Source organism: Arachis stenosperma, chromosome 3 (genome assembly GCF_014773155.1).
Source record: "Arachis stenosperma cultivar V10309 chromosome 3, arast.V10309.gnm1.PFL2, whole genome shotgun sequence".
Classification (NCBI taxonomy): domain Eukaryota; kingdom Viridiplantae; phylum Streptophyta; class Magnoliopsida; order Fabales; family Fabaceae; genus Arachis; species Arachis stenosperma.
In genome coordinates this window covers 100,855,848-100,879,387 of record NC_080379.1, presented here as the reverse complement: position 1 = coordinate 100,879,387, position 23,540 = coordinate 100,855,848, and the positions used below count along the sequence as shown (strand labels likewise).

The window sequence follows — 23,540 nt, the reverse complement described above, 5'->3', positions numbered from 1 at the left end:
CATTTCCCACCTTCCAAACCCTTCTTTATAATCCCACTCCCCTTCCATCCCTTTTCCAGACTACAACTGAACCAAACCTTTTGATCATTCTTGCTTCCTCTCTTTCTTGATCTCCTTATTCTCATTATCTGTATTGGGACAATCAAGTCCTAAGTTTGGTATTGGAGCAAACTTATGCTCTGTCCTCTTTATTTCTTTCTTTAAACCCTCATCACTCTTTCAAAAACCCTCTCTTCTTACCTTAATGGCACCACCAAGAGCCTCCTCATCAAAGAAAAGAAAGACCAAGGAAGCTGGCTCCAGATCATCAAGCTTCAATGAGTATAATTTCCTCTCATCATTCAACCTAAACCAATTCTATGGTTAGGTGAGTGAGAGGCAAATTATTTCAGAGGTGGGCTTCCAACTTGGAAGGAATGAACACACAGAGATCAACAGAGAGATCAACAACAGAGGATGGGCTCTCTTGTGCAACCCACCAAAGAAAGTGGTGGAGAACTTTGTTAGGGAATTCTATGTCAATGCTATGCCACAACCTGGGCAACCTTACGGCTATCTAAACTATGTGAGGGAGAAAACTATTGACTATAGTCCCTGGATTTGAAGATATATTGAATGAAATCTGTGTTCTCAATGTGCAATGGATTAACGACAAAGATGGAAGGCCCAATCAACTGAGGAGGAGAGATTTGAGCCTCCAAGTTAGAGGGTGGCTAGATTTTGTGAGAAGATCCCTCAACCCCACCTCCAATACTTCCGAAGTCACTTTGGAGAGAGCTGTGCCCATATACAGCATAATGAGAGGGGAGAATGTCAACGTTGGGGAGATGATAGCCAACAATATCAATAGGGTGCTGAAAAGCCCCAAGGATAGCACCAGACTTGCATTTCTTAGCATTATCCAAAGGATGTGTGATAAAGCTGGGGTGGAAAAGATAATTGATGAAGTTTTGGTGAAACAAGAAAAGCCTATAACTGCTAAAATGTTGGCTAAAGTAGTGGCCATCAACCCACTATAAAGAGCAAGGGAGCACAGAGCTCATGTTCAAAAACCACAAGGCCACCACAACAAGAAAAAGCTGAGTTTCAACCACAATACCTACCACTTCCACCACCACTATATCCACAATTTCCTAAAGGTTTCAATTGGGAGAAAATGCGAGGAGACCTCCACCAAATGCAAGGAGACATACACCACTTGAGATATGATGTCAACCAGCTGAGGAAACAACAAAAGCAATGGGACCAAGTGCATGAGAGCATGCAACAACTCCAAGGAAGCATGGAGTACATGAAGGAGCAACAAGGCCAATTCAACTGGAGGGAGATGCAAGGCAGCCTCAACAAAATCATAGAGCAAAACAAATGGCAGTAGAGGAACCTTGCTGAGTTTGAGCATCTTTATGATGCTAGAACCACGTCAGGGAGGTAGTATGATATCAACACACAAAAAAAGTTGAATCATATGTGTTATGCTATGGCCACCTTGAACCCTAAATATCCAACATTTATGCAAGAAATGGAGGAGCTAAGTGCTAGGCAAGAAGAGATATTGGCCAAGCACAAAGAGGATGAGAGGACCTACATGAGAAGGCTGGGTTTTTGGAAGTCCAAAGACACCAAGGCACGAGAAGGATCCTCCAAGAAGGATGGTGATGACTACCCCTCCAAGAAGAAAGACAAAGGAAAAAGGGCCTATGCCTTGAAGCTGCTCCAAGAAATCAAAGGTTGTTGAGTCCCATGGTTGCAAAAATTTCAATTCTGAATTTCTAAATCTTTGTCTAGTATTTTTAGTATTATGATAATTGTTGCTTAGTTTCTTTATGTTTTTTGAAGTATCTTTATGAGTACTTTATGTTTGAGAAAGAAAATATGTTTAAGTTTCATCACAATTAATAAAAGTAGTTTGTTTTCATGAAAATCAATGGTGAGTTGTGCAAAAACAAGAGCAAAGAGACCAACTGAGATAATTCAAGACTAAGAGATGAGGAACCAAATATAGAACCATGAATAAATTTGGAAGAAAATAAGTCATAATGAACAATTGGACTTAAAGGATAAAAGAAGTAGAAGCTAAGGATAAACCTTGAATATCCATAGAACCAAGAAGTAGTAAGCGAAAGACCCAAGGCTCTGAGCATCAACTACTAGGATAAAAGAAAGAAATAAATAGCTTAAAGAGCAAAGATCCTAGTAGATGCTTGTGGTGAAGATGTGTCAAGAAAAGAGGCCTGGGCAAGTAAATTCTTAGGGGTTTTTCAACACCTAGTACCCTAAAACCAACTGGTTTGGGAGTGCTGATTGAAAGCCAAATCTAAAGGGTTGTCTTGAGACAAAAAACTTAGAATCATGGTCAATCAATTAGAAACAAAAGAAAAATGAAAAATAAAAGAACAATCAAAAAGAAAAATAAGAGTAATTCTTGCTACTTCAAGGTGACAATCTATAGAAAGGGGCTCCTAAGGCAAGCACTTAAAAGTATCCTCAAGAGTCTAGGAATTCATTATGATTGAAAACAATAAAGTTCATACATGAGTTAATACTTAGCCTCTATCTTTGGTTATGGATGCATTTCTTTATGGTCAAGTCTCAATCCAGTTAAGAATAACTCATATTGATTTGCTTCGAAACAAGCAAAGCTTAAGTTTGGTGTTGTGATGACTTGCATTATCTACCTCTTTCTCTTATCTAAACGGGCCATAAAAAGATCATAATCTCATTCAATCAATGTGATTTCATAAAGTAAATGTTGAATATTATGGTACATTGCTTTGAAATGAGTTTGTATTAAATTTCAGGTGAATAGAGCAACAAAGGAATGAAGAATCAACAAAAAGAAGCTGGGCGTGTGAAGCTGGGCGTGCCACTTGATACAAACGCCACCAAATAGCATGGGTGTGGCACGCCAGTTCAAAATTCCACAAGGCAAGAGTGAGAGGATTATGATGGGCGTGCCACTTGACATCGAAGGCGTGGCACACCAGTATCATTGTCCAGAGAAGAAGTCCATGGAACCCACTATGGGTGTGGCATGCCAAGGCCAGGCATGGCATGCCAGTTATGAAATCCAGCAAAGGGACTAAGGGCTTTAACATGGGCGTATTACGCCTGGGTCAAGCGTGGCATGCCAGCTATACTTTCCAGAGGGTAATCTTTAAAGACCACAAGGAGGCGTGGCACGCCAGGCTGGGCGTGGCATGCCAAACCCCCTCATACACAATGGGCGTGGCACACCATCAATGGGGTGTGGCATGCCAGTTCACAATTCCATAGAGGAGACTTGGAAACTCAACACTGGGCGTGCCACTTGGTGTCAAAGGCGTGGCACGCCAACTTTATTCATGACTTGGGCGTGCCACTTGGGTTCCAGGCGTGGCACGCCAACACTTGCAAATGCTTAACACCAACACTGGGTGTGCCACTTGATGTCGAAGGTGTGGCACACCAACTCTAGCATCCAAGAAAGAAGAAGACTGGGCGTGCCACTTGAGACTGGCGTGGCACGCCAAGACTAGACAACCCTGGGCGTGCCAGTTGAATGCTGGGCGTGGCACGCCAGCTACTGAATCAAAGGGAACCATGCATGCATTATTATGGTCGTGGCACGCCACCTACTGGGCGTGGAATGCTAACTATGTTTTACAAAGAGGATGGATTAAGTGGACACTATGGGCATGGCACGCCAAAGCTGGGCGTGCCAAGCTAGTTCAAGGTTCCAGAAAAGGAGAGCAAGAAGGAAGAACCTGGGCGTGCCACTTGAGTTCGAAAGCGTGGCACACCAGGGTGGTCAATGAAAGGGGCGTGCCACTTGAAGAGCCAGGCGTAGCGCGCCAAGCCAAGTTGAGTGGCTAGGCGTGGTACGCCACTTAAGCGCCAACCACACGCCAAGCATATGGGTCACACTTTATAAGTTTTTCCTTTTCTTTCCAGCTGTAATTTTCTTTTCTCTTTTGTATTTTCTTAATTCTAGTGATAGGAGACATGGGGGAAAAACGATTCCACACAAACTCACCGGCAAGGGTACCGGGTCGCGTCAAGTAATAAAACTAACAGAAGTGAGGTCGATCCCACAGGGATTGATGGATTAAGTAACTTTAGTATGGTGATGAACTTAGTTAAGCTAACAATTAATGATTTTAGTAATTTATGATTGATAGAAGGTAAATTGCAGGGAATTGAAATGCTGGAAGTAAAATTGCAGAAACATAAATGGCAAGAAAAGTAAATTGCTAAAACTTAAAGTGCAAAGAATTTAGAGAACTGAATCTTAAATTGCAAGAAATGAAAATAACAGAATCTTAAAATGTGAGGAATTAAAATTGCATAATCTAAATGGCAAGGGAAATTAAATTACATGAATATTAAAGGGAATTGGGTGTTGTGATTTAGAACAAAATTGACCAATTGTAAATTGAAGCAAATAAAGAGATATTAAAGTGGGAGAAAATTTAAGGGAAATAATTCATCAGGGATTGGAGATAGTGCAATCCTTCATCAATCAATTGAGTCTTAACTTCTTTCTCAATCATTTTGAAAGATCTATTGCAGATTGAAAGTGATTGGATCCCAATTGTAACAACCCTTATTTTCGAGTACGTGAGATCTTTTCTAAAAGTACGAATTTCTCTGGAAGATCAGTAAAGGGAATACCTCTGATGTATCATCAAGCATATCAACCCTCATTATCATTATGTCATCTTTAAGCTAGAACCTTTTCTGAGACAAGCTCGATAACGCAGTCACGAACAACCTAGTTTTTAAACCGTATCGGTTAGGAGTTTTGATTCTATTTTCCGTAAATAGTCTCAGTTTGACGAACCGGACTCGATTCATGAGAGAAGAGAGATAATAGGATAACATTATTATTATATTATTAGAAGCTTCTTGAATGATATTATAAGCTTACCTGGTCAGTTTTAGTTAAAAACAGAAAATCAGTTTAACCGGGTTCATAGTTTACTAGTGCAGCTTAGTACCAGCACTCTCTGATGACTTTAGCAATGCTAAGGCCTCATCATACATGTTTTATTCTCATAATAAATATGTTACTAGTGTCATTTATGCTAGTAGCTCAGAAAATAATTTTTAGAGATATTTTTACAAGTGTTCCGATACATCTAGTTTTAGTAGTTATACATCTGAGATATTTTAATATTATTTTAACCCACCTCCATGCCAACCAATCACAGCTCACCCTACACCCCTAAAAACCCCCAAGTTTGGTTCATTTTTACTTTGTGGCCGAAATTTCCAAGAGAGAAAAAGAGAGAAAAGTTCTTAGTTCCAAATCTTCAAAGCTTGATTTCTACTGAACTAAAACTCAAATAAAAAATTCCAATCCGACCAAAATGATCCTCTCTTCTTTCTCTACCTGATCATATGACTTATCAAGGCTGGAATCAAGGAGAGTTGGCTGCACCATCTCCCTTTTTCTTCGGTTTCAAGAAAACATGCTTAAAGATGTGTTTTCTTGATGTTCTTCCTTAGGAATCATGCTTAACATAACTTTAGGGCCAAGAAACATTAATTTCCAGAAAATCTAAGGTGAGAAATCCCTTCCTAATGTGCTGAGTGAGATTTGGTCAGTTGAGGGTTTTTGGATTTAAGGTTGTTCTTGATGTGATTTAGGAAGAAAAAGTGCTTAAGGACCACCTGAAAGTATCACAGAATTTGGAGCAGCAAAACCAGGTAGGGTTTGATGAAATTAATTTCGATTGATTGTGTTTGAGTTGTGTGATTATGATATGGTTTGGCTGTGCTTGAAATTGATGGTTTATATGAGTGATTCTTGTTGAAATTTTGGTGAAAATTTGATGAAATTTGATGATATTCAACTTTGAACTTATGTTCTTCATGGCTGCTGGAAAAACAAAACCCTAGGCCCCAAGATGGGGTTCAATTTGTGTTAAACTCATGTGGAAAAGATAGGGTTTAAGTGGCTGGAAATTTATTATGAGTTATGGTAAAAATCGGTTGCTGAAAAGACTGAAAAACGGGTAAAAACAGAGAAAGAATCTGAAGAATTTGCGAAGAACACGAAGAACACTTTGAGTGTGATGAAGAACAAGGAAGAACAGGCTTTAGATCTTAAAAAGGGCAAGGAAGTAAAAGTTTTGGTGTTTGGGGGGTTATTTTGTAATTTCTGAAAGTTAGGTAGTTAAAGTAGAAATATTAAAAGTTACGGGTGGTAAAAAGTGAATTTATATAACTTTTAAGGTAAGAAAGGGTAATTTTCGAAAATATATTAATAAAATAATAAATAATAATAAAATATTAAATAATAATATTTAATTAAAAATAACATTTTAATAAAAATAATAAAATAATGCGGAAAAGGCAGTTTTTTGTAAAAGCCTTAGAAAGACAACTTTAAGTGCAGAATCTCATAGTTACCTTCATAAAACACTTAGGGAGTGGTAATAACATGTTAGTGAGGCAAAGATAAAGGAAAGATAAAAAGTTAAAGAAGAGATAAAAATAGAAGAAAAAGTCTGTAAAGTTTTAATGACAGAAAAACAGACAGAGATTAGTGAACGAATTAGGGCAACATAGTTAGTCATTGAGTTACGACTAGGGTTAGGTATTATATGAAAAGTTAAACTATTTCAGTATAGACTTAATGAACCTATACTTGGGACAAGCTAACTATTCATACCGAAATTTACATAAGCTTTAAATACATACGTTAAACAAAAAAATCAGAGCAGAGTAGAGATACACAGAGAACAGAGTAACCAGAGCAGAGTAAAAAGATATAGAGAAAAGAGAAACTAGAACAGAGGAAAGAGAAACAAAGAGAAGAGAGTAATCAGAGCAGAGTAAAGAGACAAAGAGAGAAAAATATTATGATAAAAGACAAAGGACCTGTTGAAAGGTCATTTGTTGCTTGAGGCAACCCAAGAGATGTTTGTTTATTTATTTGTTGCATTAAGGCAACTCCAGAATTATTTGTATGTTCATCTGCTGCATTGAGGCAATCAGATAAATAGTGGTACGACCACAGAATGTTTTCCAATGCTACATAGCTATTGAGAGCTGTACCTGCAACTGATAAGTTGAGATAAATTGCAGAGGATATTAATTCATACACGGCTAGACTGCCGCACCTGTAAGGTAAGGATTACTTACAGAGGATATGATTTCATATACGGCTAGAATGCCTCCACCTGAAAGGTAGAGTTTGCTTACAGAGGATATGACACATACGTCGGTTAGTGAGAATTGTACTTATGCTGACTGGAAAACCATACCCGTTTCAGCAGCTTCAGGTTACGTCGGGAGCGGGTAGAAACCGACAAATGACCTCATTACCTGCACTAGGGCTAGACATGCATCATACTTGGTTGTGCATTTCCTCTGTTATGTTTATTGTATGAATGTATGCTTTCTTTGTTTGTATTTTATTCTCTGTGTTTGTGTGTTATTTTCTTGTATTCTTCTGTTCGTGTTCTGTTTTTTGTTTTCCCTCTTTTCTCTATCTATCTTTATTTTCTGTTTACTGCTTCGTTGTATCCTGTTACCGTCTGTAAATCGCCACTGAATAAATGAATGTAACTAATAACCCCGACCCTACTAAGAATTCCCCAGTTCTTACCCCCTTCTTTCTCTCCCCTTCAGATGGAAACGGGCGTGATATTCTATGAAGCCGAAGACCTATACATTTACGAGGGACCAGTGTACTATGGTTACTACATTTTGAGTACGGAACCTCATATAAGACATTACGCATTACGAAACCATCCCTTCCAACATCCTCTGTCTAGCCCGAAATTTCACCCCGATGCTCCTTACGACTTTCCATTATCCTGGTTACACCCTGACGCATCTAGAAATCCTTTTCCCGATGGTCCCAGACACCCTATACCAGCTGATTACCCGCATCTGTTCTCAGGTAACTGAAATTTTGAGGACAAAATTTTCTTTTAGGAGGGTAGAATGTAACAACCCTGATTTTCGAGTACGTGAGATCTTTTTTGAAAGTACGGATTTCTCCGAAAGATCAATAAAGGGAACACCTCTGATGTATCATCAAGCATCTCAACCCTCATTGTCATTATGTCATCTTTAAGCTAGAACCTTTTCTGAGGCAAGCTCGATAACGCAGTCATGAAGAACCTAGTTTTTGAACCGTATCGGTTAGGAGTTTTGATTCTGTTTTCCATAAATAGTCTCAGTTTGATGAACCAAACTCGATTCATGAGATAAGAGAGATAATAGGATAATATTATCATTATATTAGTATTAAAAGCTTCTTGAATGATATTAGAAGGTTACCTAGTCAGTTTTAGTTAAAAACAGAAAATCGGTTTAACTGGGTTCACAATTTACTAGTGCAGCTGATGACAAGTAATCTTATGCTAGCTTTTGAAGCAATTTTCACTTGTTTCATTAGGTTTTATGCACTTTCTTGCATTGTAAGTAAGTAATTTGGGGTGGATTTGCATTATTCTGTTGAATCAATCAACCATCCTTTATTTGACACTAAATCATGAGGTTTAAGCAAGAATTAGTTGGTTTTTGAATGATTTATAAACCTTGTGAATTTGGTGATACTTTGATTGGTTGTTTTGATTACTTATAGGTGAAGAAAAGCAAGAAATAAGGAAAGCGTGGCCTAAGGATATAAATGCGTGAAGCAAAAGCATGGCACACCCAATGAAGCAAAGGCCTATGGCGCTAAGTTAAGAGAGTTAACTGAGTGCCCAAGGAAGCAAGCAAAATCAATAGCGCTCAATTAACTAAGTTCACTTTATCGGGGGTCTCCTCAAAGAAATTCAAGGTGCAACATTTGGTAGAGGCTTCACCAAGTTTCGAACCAAGCACTTGAGGGATAAGAGAAGCACTACTCTACAAAAGAAATTGGCAAAAGGAGCTAGCCAAGGTTCGAACCAAGCACCTAAGGAGCAAGGAAGAAGCGCTACTCCAAGGGAAATAAGCAGAAATTGCAATCCCAAGGTTCAAAGTTGGAGACACGAAGAATGGAACAAAGGGCACTCAGTTACCTTATTCAACTGACCGCTACCTTTCATTATTTCACAAAGAAAATTCCTCCACACATGCTGCACCCAAGGTTCGAAGTGAGGCTCTCTCCCAAGCGCACAAGGGGCCCACAGTTAACTTTGTTAACTGAATGCTACACTCCTCATGAAATGTTGGCACCAAATATTGCAAGCAAGGTTCGAATTGAGGCCTCACGTTGTACACATTGAGCGCTCGGTTAAGTGCTCCAACTGAGCACTATCGAGGTTGCACACAAGGAAGGCTTGGTGTGCAATAAATTGGAGGGCCAAAAGCAAGGTGGAGTGCTCAGTTAGATTAATTAACTGAACACTTCCCTGGAGCTTGACATGAGCCCAAAACAAGAAGAAATTGAGCACTCAGTCGGTTCAATTAACCGAGCGGATCCCTGGAGGTGCACCATGGGTTCAATTTTAATTCAATTGCCATTTTGGATCCAATTCTTCCCCAAATTGAGAAGCCCACTCCAAATTCTAAAGATCAAAAATAGAAAGTGTATAAATAGGACTTAGTTTGATTTAGAGGGAACTTTTCATTTTCACTTTTGAACCTTCTTTTATTTTGAGTTTTATTTTGAGCTCACTTTTACATTTTAGCTTTGAATTGGGATTGAGAGCTGAGTTCTCTCCTCCTTGTTCTTACTTCTGCATTTCTTACTTTCTGTTTATGTATTTTGGATTGAGATTGATGGAATTCTGTTTCAATCATTGATCTGCAATTCATCTTTGTTTTCTTCTGCATAATTCTATGATTTGGGAATTGGATTTAGCTTTCTGTTTTCATTTTCATTTCTTCTGCTACTTTTGCTTTCTGTTTTGGAATCTGAATTGAGATTGAAGAGCTTCATTGACTCAAAGATTGAGAATCATCTTTACTCTCTTCTCACTTGTTCTAAGAATTGAATCTGAGTTTCCTTTACTGCTTTCATTTTCTTTTCTTCTACAAATTGTTCTCTGCTGGATCAAGGAAGGAATTGAGATCTAGACTTGTTTTCTAGTCTCATTGAGTCTCTGAGCTCTTGAATTTCTTTCCTAGCTCTTGTAATTGAGTTGAATTTACTTTCTGTTTTGTTCTTCACTGCAATTTTCCAATTCTGTTTAGATCTACTGCACTTAATTCATCTTCTTTACTTTCTGTTGTTAAATTCTGAATCCCAGCAGCCCACACCCCTTTATTATTCAAGCAATTTACATTTCTTACACTCTAAGCTTCAGCCATTTACATTACTTGCAATTTAAGATTCAGCTATTTTACTTCTTCTGCTCTTTAGTTTACTGTCAAATCTCCCTCTCCCTTTTAGTTTCATGCAATTTAGCTTCTGTTGGTCACAATTCACTCAAATCAACACTTGTTTTCTTGACTAAATCAACCACCTAACTAAAATTGCTCAATCCTTCAATCCCTGTGGGATCGACCTCACTCATGTGAGTAATTACTACTTGATGCGACCCAGTACACTTGCCGGTGAGTTTTGTGTTGGATCGTTTTCCACACATCAAGTTTTTGGCGCCGTTTTCAGGGATTGACTAGATTGATAATGATTAAGGAAGGTGGTGGTCTAGATTAAGCATTTTTTTTATTTTTGTTCATTTCCTTTATTTTTAACCAGCATACTAACTATTTGAGACTTGGTCTCTACTAACTCTCACTGCACTCAAGCTACAGAGTGCTCTTGTGTTTATTGTTGTTGTGGTTTTATGACAGAAGCAAGGAGAGAGGTCTCCACCTCTAGTGATCGTGACGAAAGAACCCTTAGAAGACTGAGAAGGGAAGCCAGAGGGAGTCATTGGAAGAGAAATTTCTAAAGAAGAATATCAAGAAATGGAGGAGAATCCAACAAATCCACCAGTAGGAGTGGCCAACAACAATGGTCAACCACAGAAGAGAGTATTGGCTTCATATACATTTGCTAATCCTAGGTATTGTGGGAGTAGCATCCTTACACCAAATGTCAATGCAAATAACTTTGAATTGAAGCCACAGCTCATCACTTTGGTACAAAACAATTGTTCCTATGGAGGAGGGCCACTTGAAGATCCAAACCAACACTTATCCACTTTTCTGAGGATTTGTTATACTATCAAAACTAATGGTGTGTATCCTGACATTTACAAGATGTTGCTATTTTCATTTTCCCTCAGAGACAAAGCTACTCAATGGTTGGAGACATTTCCAAGAGAGAGCATCAACAATTGGGAAGATCTAGTGAGCAAGTTCCTAGCCAAGTTCTATCCTCCCTAAAGGATCATCAGACTCAAAACAGAGGTCTAAACATTCACTCAGACGGATGCAGAGTCATTATATGAGACATGGGAGAGATACAAAGCTTTACTCAGGAAGTGTCCACCAGACATGTTCAATGAATGGGATAAGCTTCAAAACATCTATGAAGGACTAACTCTAAAGGCTCAAAAAGCACTAGATCACTCAGCAGGAGGTTCCTTACAATTGATGAAGACTGTAGAGGAGGCCCAGAATCTCATTGATATGGTGGCATATAATCAATATTTCTTTTCTCATCAGAGACAACGCCAACCATCACAAAGGAAAGGAGTGCTAGAGTTGGAAGGAGTGGACTCAATCCTAGCTCAAAATAAAATGATGCAGCAGCAAATTCAACAACAGTTTGAGTAAATGGCTAAGAGGATTGATAACCTCTAAGTTATAGCAGTGAATACAAGCCAACCATCAACCACATGGGGGCAGAATGAAGATAACCAAGAAGATAAGCAGTAGGAACAAATTCAATATGTGCACAACCAAGGTTCAGGATCAAGTGAAGTTTATGGTGACACTTACAATCCATCCTGGAAGAACCACTACAACCTTAGATGGGGAGATAACCACAATCAAAATTAGCAGCCATGGCAAAGACATTCAAAACAAAATAACTCAAGAAACAACCAGCAGAACAATAACCAAATCCATATAGAAAACCCCAAAATAATTACCCCAATTCCAACCATTATCCATCCAATAACCAAACCACCAACCAAAACAACTATCATCCACCCTCAACAGCTCACAACCAACCACAAATCCCACAAGACTCTCAGAAAATCTCCAACATGGAGATATTGATGGAAAAAATGATGAAACAATAAGAACTTACAAACAAGAACAATGAAGCTTTGATGAACGGATAATTTATACGCTTTTTGGTATTGTTTTTAGATAGTTTTTAGTATAATCTAGCTACTTTTAGGGATGTTTTCGTTAGTTTTTATGCTAAATTCACATTTCTGGACTTTACTATGAGTTTGTGTGTTTTTATGTGATTTCAGGTATTTTCTGGCTGAAATTGAGGGACCTGAGCAAAGCTATGATAAAAGGCTGACAAAAGACTGCTGATGCTGTTGGATTTTGACCTCCCTGCACTCGAAATGAATTTTCTGGAGCAACAGAACTCCAAATGGCACGCTCTCAACGGCGTTAGAAAGTCGACGTTCAGTGCTTTCCAGTAATATATAATAGTCCATACTTTATTCGAGATTAGATGACGTAAACTGGCGCTCAACGCCAGTTCCATGCTGCATTCTGGAGTCAAACGCCAGAAACACGTCACGAACCAGAGTTGAACGCCAAAAACACGTTACAACTTGGCGTTCAACTCCAATAGAAGCCTCAGCTCGTGTAAAGCTCAAGCTCAGCCCAAGCACACACCAAGTGGGCCCCGGAAGTGAATTTCTGCATCAATTACTTATTTCTGTAAACCCTAGTAGCTAGTCTAGTATAAATAGGATATTTTACTATTGTATTAGATATCTTTCGTCTCAGTTTTATTTTATTATTCATCTTAGGAGACTATTGATCATGTTTTGGGGGGCTGGCCATTCGGCCATGCCTGAACCTTCATCACTTATGTATTTTCAATGGTGGAGTTTCTACACACCGTAGATTAAGGGTGTGGAGCTCTGCTGTACCTCAAGTTTCAATGCAATTACTACTATTTTCTATTCAATTCTGCTTGTTCTTATTCTAAGATATTCGTTGTACTTCAACATGATGAATGTGATGATCCATGACACTCATCATCATTCTCACATATGAACGCGTGACTGACAACCACTTCCGTTCTACCTCAGACCGGGCGCATATCTCTTGAATTCCTTAATCAGAATCTTCGTGGTACAAGCTAGATTGATGGCGGTATTCATAAGAATCCGAAAAGTCTAAACCTTGTCTGTGGTATTCCGAGTAGGGTTCAGGGATTCAATGACTGTGACGAGCTTCAAACTCATGATTGTTGGGCGTAATGACAAACGCAAAAGAATCAAGGGATTATATTCCAACATGATCGAGAACCGACAGATGATTAGCCGTGCTGTGACAGAGCATTTGGACCTTTTTCACTGAGAGGATGGGATGTAGCCATTGACAACGGTGATGCCCTACATACAGCTTGCCATGGAAAGGAATAAGAAGGATTGGAGGAAGGCAGTAGGAAAGCAGAGATCCAACAGGGACAAGCATCTCCAGACACTTATCTGAAATTCCAACCATTGAATTACATGAGTAACTCTATCTTTATTTTCTGCTTATTTATTATTAATATTCGAAAACTCCATAACATTTACTATCCGCCTAACTGAGATTTACAAGATGACTATAGCTTGCTTCATACCAATAATCTCCGTGGGATCGACCCTTACTCACGTAAGGTATTACTTGGACGACCCAGTGCACTTGTTGGTTAGTTGTGCGGAGTTGTGACTAAGTGTGATTCACGTTTGAGAGCGCTACCATGTTTTTGGCGCCATTGTTAATGATCACAATTTTGTGCACCAAGTTTTTGGCGCTGTTGTCGGGGATTGTTCGTGTATGGACAACTGACGGTTCATCTTGTTGCTCATATTAGGTAATTTTCTTTTTATGTTTCTTTTCAAAAAGTTTTCAAAAATATTTTTCAAAATTTTTTCTTTGTTTTCGAAAAATTATTCAAAATTTTTAAGAATGAATTCTAGTGTTTCATAAAGTATGTCGAAGCTTGGCTGGCTGTAAAGCCATGTCTAACTCAATTGGATTGAGGCTTCAAAATCATCAGCATAGAGGCAAGTTAATTGGAATATCAGTTGTTACATGCCTGATTTATATCTTCTAAAGCTGGCTGGCTATTAAGCCATGCCCAACCCTTGGATTAGAGCTTTAGGCTAATATTGAAAGATTCTTGGAATTCTTATAAAAAATTTTGGATTTCTTATTTTCTTTTTTTCTATATGTTTTTCGAAAAAATTAAAAGAAAATCCAAAAAAAAATCATAAAATCATAAAAACCAAAAATATATTGTGTTCTTGTTTGAGTTTTGTGTCATGTTTTAAGTTTGGTGTCAATTGCATATTTATCTTGTCCTTGCATTTTTCAAAAATTCATGCATTCATAGTGTTCTTCATGATTTTCAAGTTGTTCTTGGTATGTCTTTGATGAGCGGATAATTTATACGCTTTTTGGCACTGTTTTTAGGTAGTTTTTAGTAAGTTCAAGCTACTTTTAGGGATGTTTTCATTCGTTTTTATGTTAAATTCACATTTCTGGACTTTACTATGAGTTTGTGTATTTTTCTATGATTTCAGGTAATTTCTGGCTGAAATTGAGGGACTTGAGCAAAACTCTGATAGGAGGCTGACAAAGGACTGCTGATGCTGTTGGAATCTGACCTCCCTGCACTCGAAATAGATTTTCTGGAGCTACAGAACTCCAAATGGCGCGCCCTCAATGGCGTTGGAAAGTAGACATCCAGAGATTTCCAGCAATATATAATAGTTCATACTTTATTCGGGAATTGATGACGTAAACTGGCGCTCAACGCCAGTTCCATGTTGCTCTCTGGAGTAAAACGCCAGAAACACGTCACGACCCGGAGTTGAACACCCAAAACGGCGTTCAACTCCAATAAAAGCCTCAGCTCGTGGATAGATCAAGCTCAGCCCAAACATACACCAAGTGGGCCCCGGAAGTGGATTTATGCATCAATTACTTACTTCTGTAAACCCTAGTAGCTAGTTTATTATAAATAGAACTTTTTACTAGTGTATTAGATATCTTGGGATGATTAGTTCTCAGATCATGGGGGCTGGCCTCTCGGCCATGCCTGGACCTCTCACTTATGTATTTTCAACGGTGGAGTTTCTACACACCATAGATTAAGGGTCGGAGCTCTGCTGTACCTCAAGTTTTAATACAATTACTACTCTTTTCCTATAAACTTCATTTATTCCTGTTCTAAGATATTCGTTGCACTTCAACTTGATGAATGTGATGATCCGTGACACTCATCATCATTCTCACCTATGAACGTGTGTGACTGACAACCACTTCCGTTCTACCTTAGACCGGGCGCATATCTCTTGGATTCCTTAATCAGAATCTTCGTGGTATAAGCTAGAATTGATGGCGGCATTCATGAGAATCCGGAAAGTCTAAACCTTGTCTGTGGTATTCCGAGTAGGATTCCGGGATTGAATGACTGTGACGAGCTTCAAACTCCTGAAGGCTGGGCGTTAGTGACAGACGCAAAAGAATCAAGGGATTCTATTCCAACCTGATTGAGAACCGACAGATGATTAGCCGTTCTGTGACAGAGCATTTGGACCTTTTTCACTGAGAGGATGGGATGTAGCCATTGACAACAGTGATGCCTACATACAGCTTGCCATGGAAAGGAGTAAGAAGGATTGAAGGAAGAAGTAGAAAGTAGAAAAAGAAAGGGCACAGTATCTCCATACACTTATCTGAAATTCCCACCATTAATTTACATAAGTATTTCTATCCTTTTTTATTTATCTTTTAAATATCTAATCCAAATACATTTGAATCCGCCTGACTGAGATTTACAAGGTGACCATAGCTGCTTCATACCAACAATCTCCGTGGGATCGACCCTTACTCACGTAAGGTATTACTTGGACGACCCAGTGCACTTGCTGGTTAGTTGTGCGGAGTTGTGAATTGAATTTTAGACACCGTGATATTGAGCACCAAGTTTTTGGAGCCATTACCGGGGATTGTTTCGAGTTAGAAAGGAATGAATCACAATTTCGTGCACCAAGTTTTTGGCGCCGTTGCCGGGGATTGTTCGAGTATGGACAACTAACGGTTCATCTTGTTGCTCAGATCAGGTAATTTTCTTTTCAAAAAGTTTTCAAAAAATTTTTCAAAATTTTTCTTTATTTTTGTTTTCCAAAAAAAAATTATTTTCGAAAAATTTTTTTTTTTAATTATTCTATGGCTTCAAAACTTTCAAGAATGAATTCTAGAGTTTTACAGTAACATGTTGAAGCCTGGCTGGCTGTAAAGCCATATCCAAATTCTTTTGGACTGAGGCTTCCAAATCATCATCACAAGAGCTAGCCAACTATTCCTCATCCACTTGCTATTGAATGACTGATGATATCCCAAGGCTGACTGGCTATTATGCCATGCCCAACCCTTTGATTGGAGTTTTGGGCTAATATTGAAAGATTCCTAGAATTCTTCTTAAAGATTTTGAATCTCTTATTTTATTTTTCCTATATGTTTTTTTTGAAAAAAATCAAAAAAAAAATACAAAAAAGTTCATAAAATCAAAAAAATCAAAAATATTTTGTGTTTCTTGTTTGAGTCTTGAGTCAATTTTTAAGTTTGGTGTCAATTGCATGTTTCTAAAATCTATGCATTAATTTTTCGAAAATTTCATGCATTCATAGTGTTCTTCATGATCTTCAAGTTGTTCTTGACAAGTCTTCTTGTTTGATCTTGATGTTTTCTTGTTTTGTGTTGTTTGTTGTTTTTCATATGCATTTTTCGTTTGTTAGAGTCCATGCATTAAAGATTTCTAAGTTTGGTGTCTTGCATGTTTTCTTTGCATTAAAAATTTTTCAAAAATATGTTGTTGATGTTCATCATGATCTTCAAAGTGTTCTTGGTGTTCATCTTGACATTCATAGTGTTCTTGCATGCATCATGTGTTTTGATCCAAAATTTTCATATTTTGGGTCACTTTTGTGTTTTTCTCTCTCATAAAAAAAATTTCAAAAATAAAAAAAATATCTTTTCCTTATTTCTCTCCAAAATTTCGAAAATTTGAGTTGATTTAGTCAAAAAATTTTTAAATTTAGTTATTTCTTGTAAGTCAAGTCAAATTTTCAATTTTAAAAATCTTATCTTTTCAAAATCTTTTTCAAAAATCATATCTTTTTCATTTTTTTCTATTTTTTCAAAAATTTTGAAAATTATTTTCCAAAAATCTTTTTCTTAATTTTATTTCAAATTTTCAAAAATTATGCTAACAATTAATATGATTGATTCAAAAATTTGAAGTTTGTTACTTTCTTGTTAAGAAAGGTTCAATCTTTAAATTCTAGAATCTTATCTTTTAATTTCTTGTTAGTTAAGTAATTAATTTTAATTTAAAAAAAATTAAATCTATCTTATCCTATCTTTTATATCATATCTTTTTCAAAATTTTATCTTTTTCAAAAATTTGATTTTAAAATATCTTATCTAACTTCTTATATTCTTATCTTTTCAAATTTGATTTTAATATCTTTTTCAACCAACTAATTAACTTTTTGTTTGTTTCTTATCTTTTTCAAAACCACCTAACTACTTTTCCCTCTCTAATTTTCGAAAATATCTCATCCCTTTTTCAAAAATTCTTTTTAATTAATTAATTGTTTTAAATTTTAATTTTAATTATATCTTATCTTTAATTTTCGAAAATCACTAACTACTTTTTCAAAATTATTTTCAAAATCCTCTATCTCTCCTCTTCTTCTATTTAATTATTTATTTACTAACACTTCTCTTCACCTCTCTTCATCTCCAATCACTGCCTCTATCCTCACCATTGTGATTGGATTCTTCACTTTTATTCCTTTCTTCTTCTACTAACAATAAGGAACCTCTTTACTGTGACATAGAGGATTCCTCTTTCTTTTCTTGTTCTCTTCTTCCCTATATGAGCAAGAACAAGGAAAAAGGCATTCTTGTTGAAGCTGATCCTGAACCTGAAAGGACTCTGAATAGGAAACTAAGAGAAGACAAAAGCTTCCACCTCTGAGTCATGGGAGATGGAGAGATTCATCTCAAGGGTCCATAGCTCAGTAGAAGAGCATTTCACTGCACATCAAGAGAGCATGAAAAATTCCCTCTTCAAGAAATCCCTGAGATACCTCAGGGGATACATGTTCCTCCACATAATTATTGGAAGCAACTAAGGATAGGAACACCAAAATCACTAGGGATCATGCAACAGAAGCAAGGAAGAGACATAAAGGAGCTCAAAAAGCACCATTGGAGCTTCTAGAAGGCGCCACCCTCACTCAGGTGGACTCATTCCTTGTTCATATTTTCTCTGCTTTTTCGTTTTTTATCCTTCATGTTTTGTGTCTCTACTTTATGATCATTAGTAGTTAGTAACTATGTCTTAAAGCTATGAATAATTCCATAAATCCTTCACCTCCCTTAAATGAAAAATGTTTTTAATTCAAAAGAACAAGAAGTACATAAATTTCGAAAATTGTCCTTGAATTTAATTTAATTATATTGATGTGGTGACAATACTTTTTGTTTTCTGAATGAATGCTTAAACAGTGCATATTTTTTATCTTGTTGTTTATGAATGTTAAAATTGTTGGCTCTTGAAAGAATGATGAACAAAGAGAAATGTTATTGATAATCTGAAAAATCATAAAATTGATTCTTGAAGCAAGAAAAAGCAGTGAAAAAGCAAAGGCTTGCGAAAAAAAATGGCTAAAAAAAAATAAAATAGAAAGAAAAAGAAAAAGCAAGCAGAAAAAGCCAATAGCCCTTAAAACCAAAAGGCAAGGGTAAAAAGGATCGAAGGCTTTGAGCATCAATGGATAGGAGGGCCCAAGGAAATAAAATCCAGGCCTAAGCGGCTAATTCAAAGCTGTCCCTAAACCATGTGCTTGTGGCATGCAGATCCAAGTGAGAAGCTTGAGACTGAGTGGTTAAAGTCGTGATCCAAGGCAAAAGAGTGTGCTTAAGAGCTCTGGACACCTCTAACTGGGGACTCTAGCAAAGCTGAGTCACAATCTGAAAAGGTTCACCTAGTCATGTGTCTGTGGCATTTATGTATCCAGTGGTAATACTGGAAAACAAAGTGCTTAGGGCCACGGCCAAGACTCATAAGTAGCTGTGTTCAAGAATCAACATACTTAACTAGGAGAATCAATAACACCATCCGAAATTCTAAGTTCCTAGAGAAGCCAATCATTCTGAACTTTAAAGGACAAAGTGAGATGCCAAAACTATTCAGAAGCAAAAAGCTACAAGTCCCGCTCATCTAATTAGAATTAATATTCATTGATATTTTGGAATTTATAGTATATTCTCTTGTTTTTATCCTATTTGATTTTCAGTTGCTTGGGGACAAGCAACAATTTAAGTTTGGTGTTGTGATGAGCGGATAATTTATACGCTTTTTGGCACTGTTTTTAGGTAGTTTTTTGTAAGTTCAAGCTACTTTTAGGGATGTTTTCATTAGTTTTTATGTTAAATTCATATTTCTGGACTTTACTATGAGTTTGTGTGTTTTTCTGTGATTTCAGGTAATTTCTGGATGAAATTGAGGGACTTGAGCAAAACTCTGATAGGAGGCTGACAAAGGACTGCTGATGCTGTTGGAATCTGACCTCCCTGCACTCGAAATAGCTTTTCTGGAGCTACAGAACTCCAAATGGCGCGCTCTCAACTGCGTTGGAAAGTAGACATCCAGAGCTTTGCAGAAATATATAATAGTCTATAATTTATTCGGGAATTGATGACGTAAACTGGCGCTCAACGCCAGTTCCATGTTGCTCTCTGGAGTAAAACGCCAGAAACACGTCACGACCCGGAGTTGAACGCCCAAAACACGTTACAACTTGGCGTTCAACTCCAATAAAAGCCTCAGCTCGTGGATAGATCAAGCTCAGCCCAAACATACACCAAGTGGGCCCCGGAAGTGGATTTATGCATCAATTACTTACTTCTGTAAACCCTAGTAGCTAGTTTATTATAAATAGAACTTTTTACTAGTGTATTAGATATCTTGGGACGATTAGTTCTCATATCATGGGGGCTGGCCTCTCGGCCATGCCTGGACCTCTCACTTATGTATTTTCAACGGTGGAGTTTCTACACACCATAGATTCAGGGTGTGGAGCTCTGCTGTACCTCAAGTTTTAATACAATTACTACTCTTTTCCTATAAACTTCATTTATTCCTGTTCTAAGATATTCGTTGCACTTCAACTTGATGAATGTGATGATCCGTGACACTCATCGTCATTCTCACCTATGAACGCGTGAGACTGACAACCACTTCCGTTCTACCTTAGACCGGGCGCATATCTCTTGGATTCCTTAATCAGAATCTTCGTGGTATAAGCTAGAATTGATGGCGGCATTCATGAGAATCCGGAAAGTCTAAACCTTGTCTGTGGTATTCCGAGTAGGATTCCGGGATTGAATGACTGTGACGAGCTTCAAACTCCTGAAGGCTGGGCGTTAGTGACAGACGCAAAAGAATCAAGGGATTCTATTCCAACCTGATTGAGAACCGACAGATGATTAGCCGTTCTGTGACAGAGCATTTGGACCTTTTTCACTGAGAGGATGGGATGTAGCCATTGACAACAGTGATGCCCTACATACAGCTTGCCATGGAAAGGAGTAAGAAGGATTGAAGGAAGAAGTAGAAAAGTAGAAAAAGAAAGGGCACAGTATCTCCATACACTTATCTGAAATTCCCACCATTAATTTACATAAGTATTTCTATCCTTTTTTATTTATCTTTTAAATATCTAATCCAAATACATTTGAATCCGCCTGACTGAGATTTACAAGGTGACCATAGCTGCTTCATACCAACAATCTCCGTGGGATCGACCCTTACTCACGTAAGGTATTACTTGGACGACCCAGTGCACTTGCTGGTTAGTTGTGCGGAGTTGTGAATTGAATTTTAGACACCGTGATATTGAGCACCAAGTTTTTGGAGCCATTACCGGGGATTGTTTCGAGTTAGAAAAGAATGAATCACAATTTCGTGCACCAGTCTTCTAGTTTGATCTTGATGTTTTCTTGTTTTGAACCTTTTGTTGTTTTTCATGTGCATTTTTGCATTCATATTGTCTAAGCATTAAAGATTTCTAAGTCTAGTGTCTTGCATGTTTTCTTTGCATCAAAAATTTTTCAAAAATATGTTCTTGATGTTCATCATGATCTTCAAAGTGTTCGTGGTGTTCATCTTGACATTCATAGTGTTCTTGCATGCATCATGTGTTTTGATTCATAATTTTCATAGTGTTCTTGCATGCATCATGTGTTTTTCTCTCTCATCATTAAAAATTCAAAAATCAAAAAAATATATTTTCCTTATTTCTATCAAAAATTTGAAATTTTGGGTTGACTTGGTCAAAATTTTAAAATAAGTTTTTTTCTTGTTAGTCAAGTCAAAATTTCAAATTTTAAAAATCTTATCTTTTCAAAACTTTTTCAAAAAATAAATCTTTTTCATTTTTCTTATTAATTTACGAAAATCCTTTAAAATATTTTTCAAAATATTTTTCTTAATTTTATCTTTATTTTCGAAAATTATGCTAACAATTAATATGATTGATTCAAAAATTTGAAGCTTGTTACTTTCTTGTTAAGAAAGGTTCAATCTTTAAAATTCTAGAATCTTATCTTTTAGTTTCTTGTTAGTTAAGTAATTAATTTTAATTTTAAAAATTAAATCTTTTCTAACCATATCTTTTTAATCATATCTTTTTATTTTATCTTTTATATCATATCTTTTTTTCAAAATTTTATCTTTTTTTCAAAAATTTTGATTTTAAAATATCTTTTCTAACTTCTTATCTTCTTATCTTCTTATCTTTTCGAATTTGATTTTCAAATCTTTTTCAACTAACCATTTGACTTTTTGTTTGTTTCTTATCTTTTTCAAAATCACCTAACAACTTTTCTCTCTCTAATTTTCGAAAATACCTCCCTCTTTTTCAAAAATTCTTTTTTTTAATTAATTAATTGTTTTAAATTTTAATTTTAATTCTATCTCACCTTTAATTTTCAAAAATCACTAACTACTTTTTCAAAATTTATTTTCGAAATTCCTTCCCTCTCCTCTTCTTCTATTTATTTATTTATTCACTAACACTTATCTTCATTTCAAATCACTGCCTCTATCCTCACCCTTGTGTTTGGATTCTCCATTCTTCTTCACTCTTATCCCCTTTCTTCTTCTACTAATAATAAGGAACCTCTTTACTGTGACATAGAGGATTCCTCTTCTTTTTCTGTTCTCTTCTCTTTCATATGAGCAGGAACAAGGAAAAAGGCATTCTTGTTGAAGCTGATCCAGAACCTGAAAGGACTCTGAAGAGAAAACTAAGAGAAGCTAAATTACAACAATCCAGAGACAACCATGCTAAAATTTTTGAACAAGAAAAGAAGATGGCAGCCGAACCCAACAACAATAATGCAAGAAGGATTCTTGGTGTTTATACTACACCTACTTCCAAGTTTGATGGAAGAAGCATCTCAATTCCTGCCATTAGAGCAAACAATTTTGAGCTAAAACCTCAATTAATTGCTCTAATGCAACAGAACTGCAAGTTTCATGGACTTCCATTAGAAGATCCCTACCAGTTCTTAACTAAGTTCTTGCAGATCTGTGAGACTGTTAAGACTAATGGAGTAGATCCTGAAGTCTACAGGCTCATGCTATTCCCTTTTGCTGTAAGAGGCAGAGCTAGAGCATGGTTGGATTCTCAACCTAAAGATAGCCTGGACTCCTGGGATAAGCTGGTCACGACCTTCTTGGCTAAATTCTTTCCTCCTCAAAAGCTGAGCAAGCTTAGAATGGATGTTTAGACCTTCAAACAAATAGATGGTGAATCCCTCTATGAAGCTTGGGAAAGATACAAGCAGATGACCAAAAGATGTCCTTCTGACATGTTTTCAGAATGGACCATGATACATATATTCTATTATGGTCTATCTGAGTTCTCTAAGATATCACTGAACCATTCTGCAGGTGGATCCATTCACCTAAAGAAAACGCCTGCAGAAGCTCAAAAACTTATTGACATGGTTGCAAATAACCAGTTCATGTACACTTCTGAGAGGAATCCCGTGAATAATAGGATGCCTCAGAGGAAGGGAATTCTTGAGATTGATGCTCTGAATGCCATATTGGCTCAGAACAAAATGTTGACTCAGCAAGTCAACATGATTTCCCAAAGTTTGAATGGATGGCAAAATGCATCCAACTGTACTAAAGAGGCATCTTCTGAAGAAGAAGCTTATGATCCTGATAACCCTGCAATAGCAGAGGTAAATTACTTAGGTGAACCTTATGGAAACACCTACAATTCATCATGGAGAAATCATCCAAATTTCTCATGGAAGGATCAATAAAAGCCTCAACAAGGCTTTAATAATGGTGGACGAACTAGGCTCAGTAATAGCAAGCCTTTTCCATCATCTTCTCAGCAACAGACAGGGAATTCTGAGCAAAGCACTTCTAATTTAGC

At 37.0% G+C, this 23,540-nt stretch overlaps 1 non-coding gene across 1 annotated transcript; it reads right to left on the bottom strand.

The window, feature by feature from the left end:
* Window positions 1–22,857: 22,857 nt before the first annotated feature.
* LOC130972741 (small nucleolar RNA R71) lies at window positions 22,858–22,961 on the bottom strand. The gene has a single exon (XR_009083904.1). It is a non-coding gene; the product is annotated as a small nucleolar RNA R71 (small nucleolar RNA).
* Window positions 22,962–23,540: the final 579 nt, after the last annotated feature.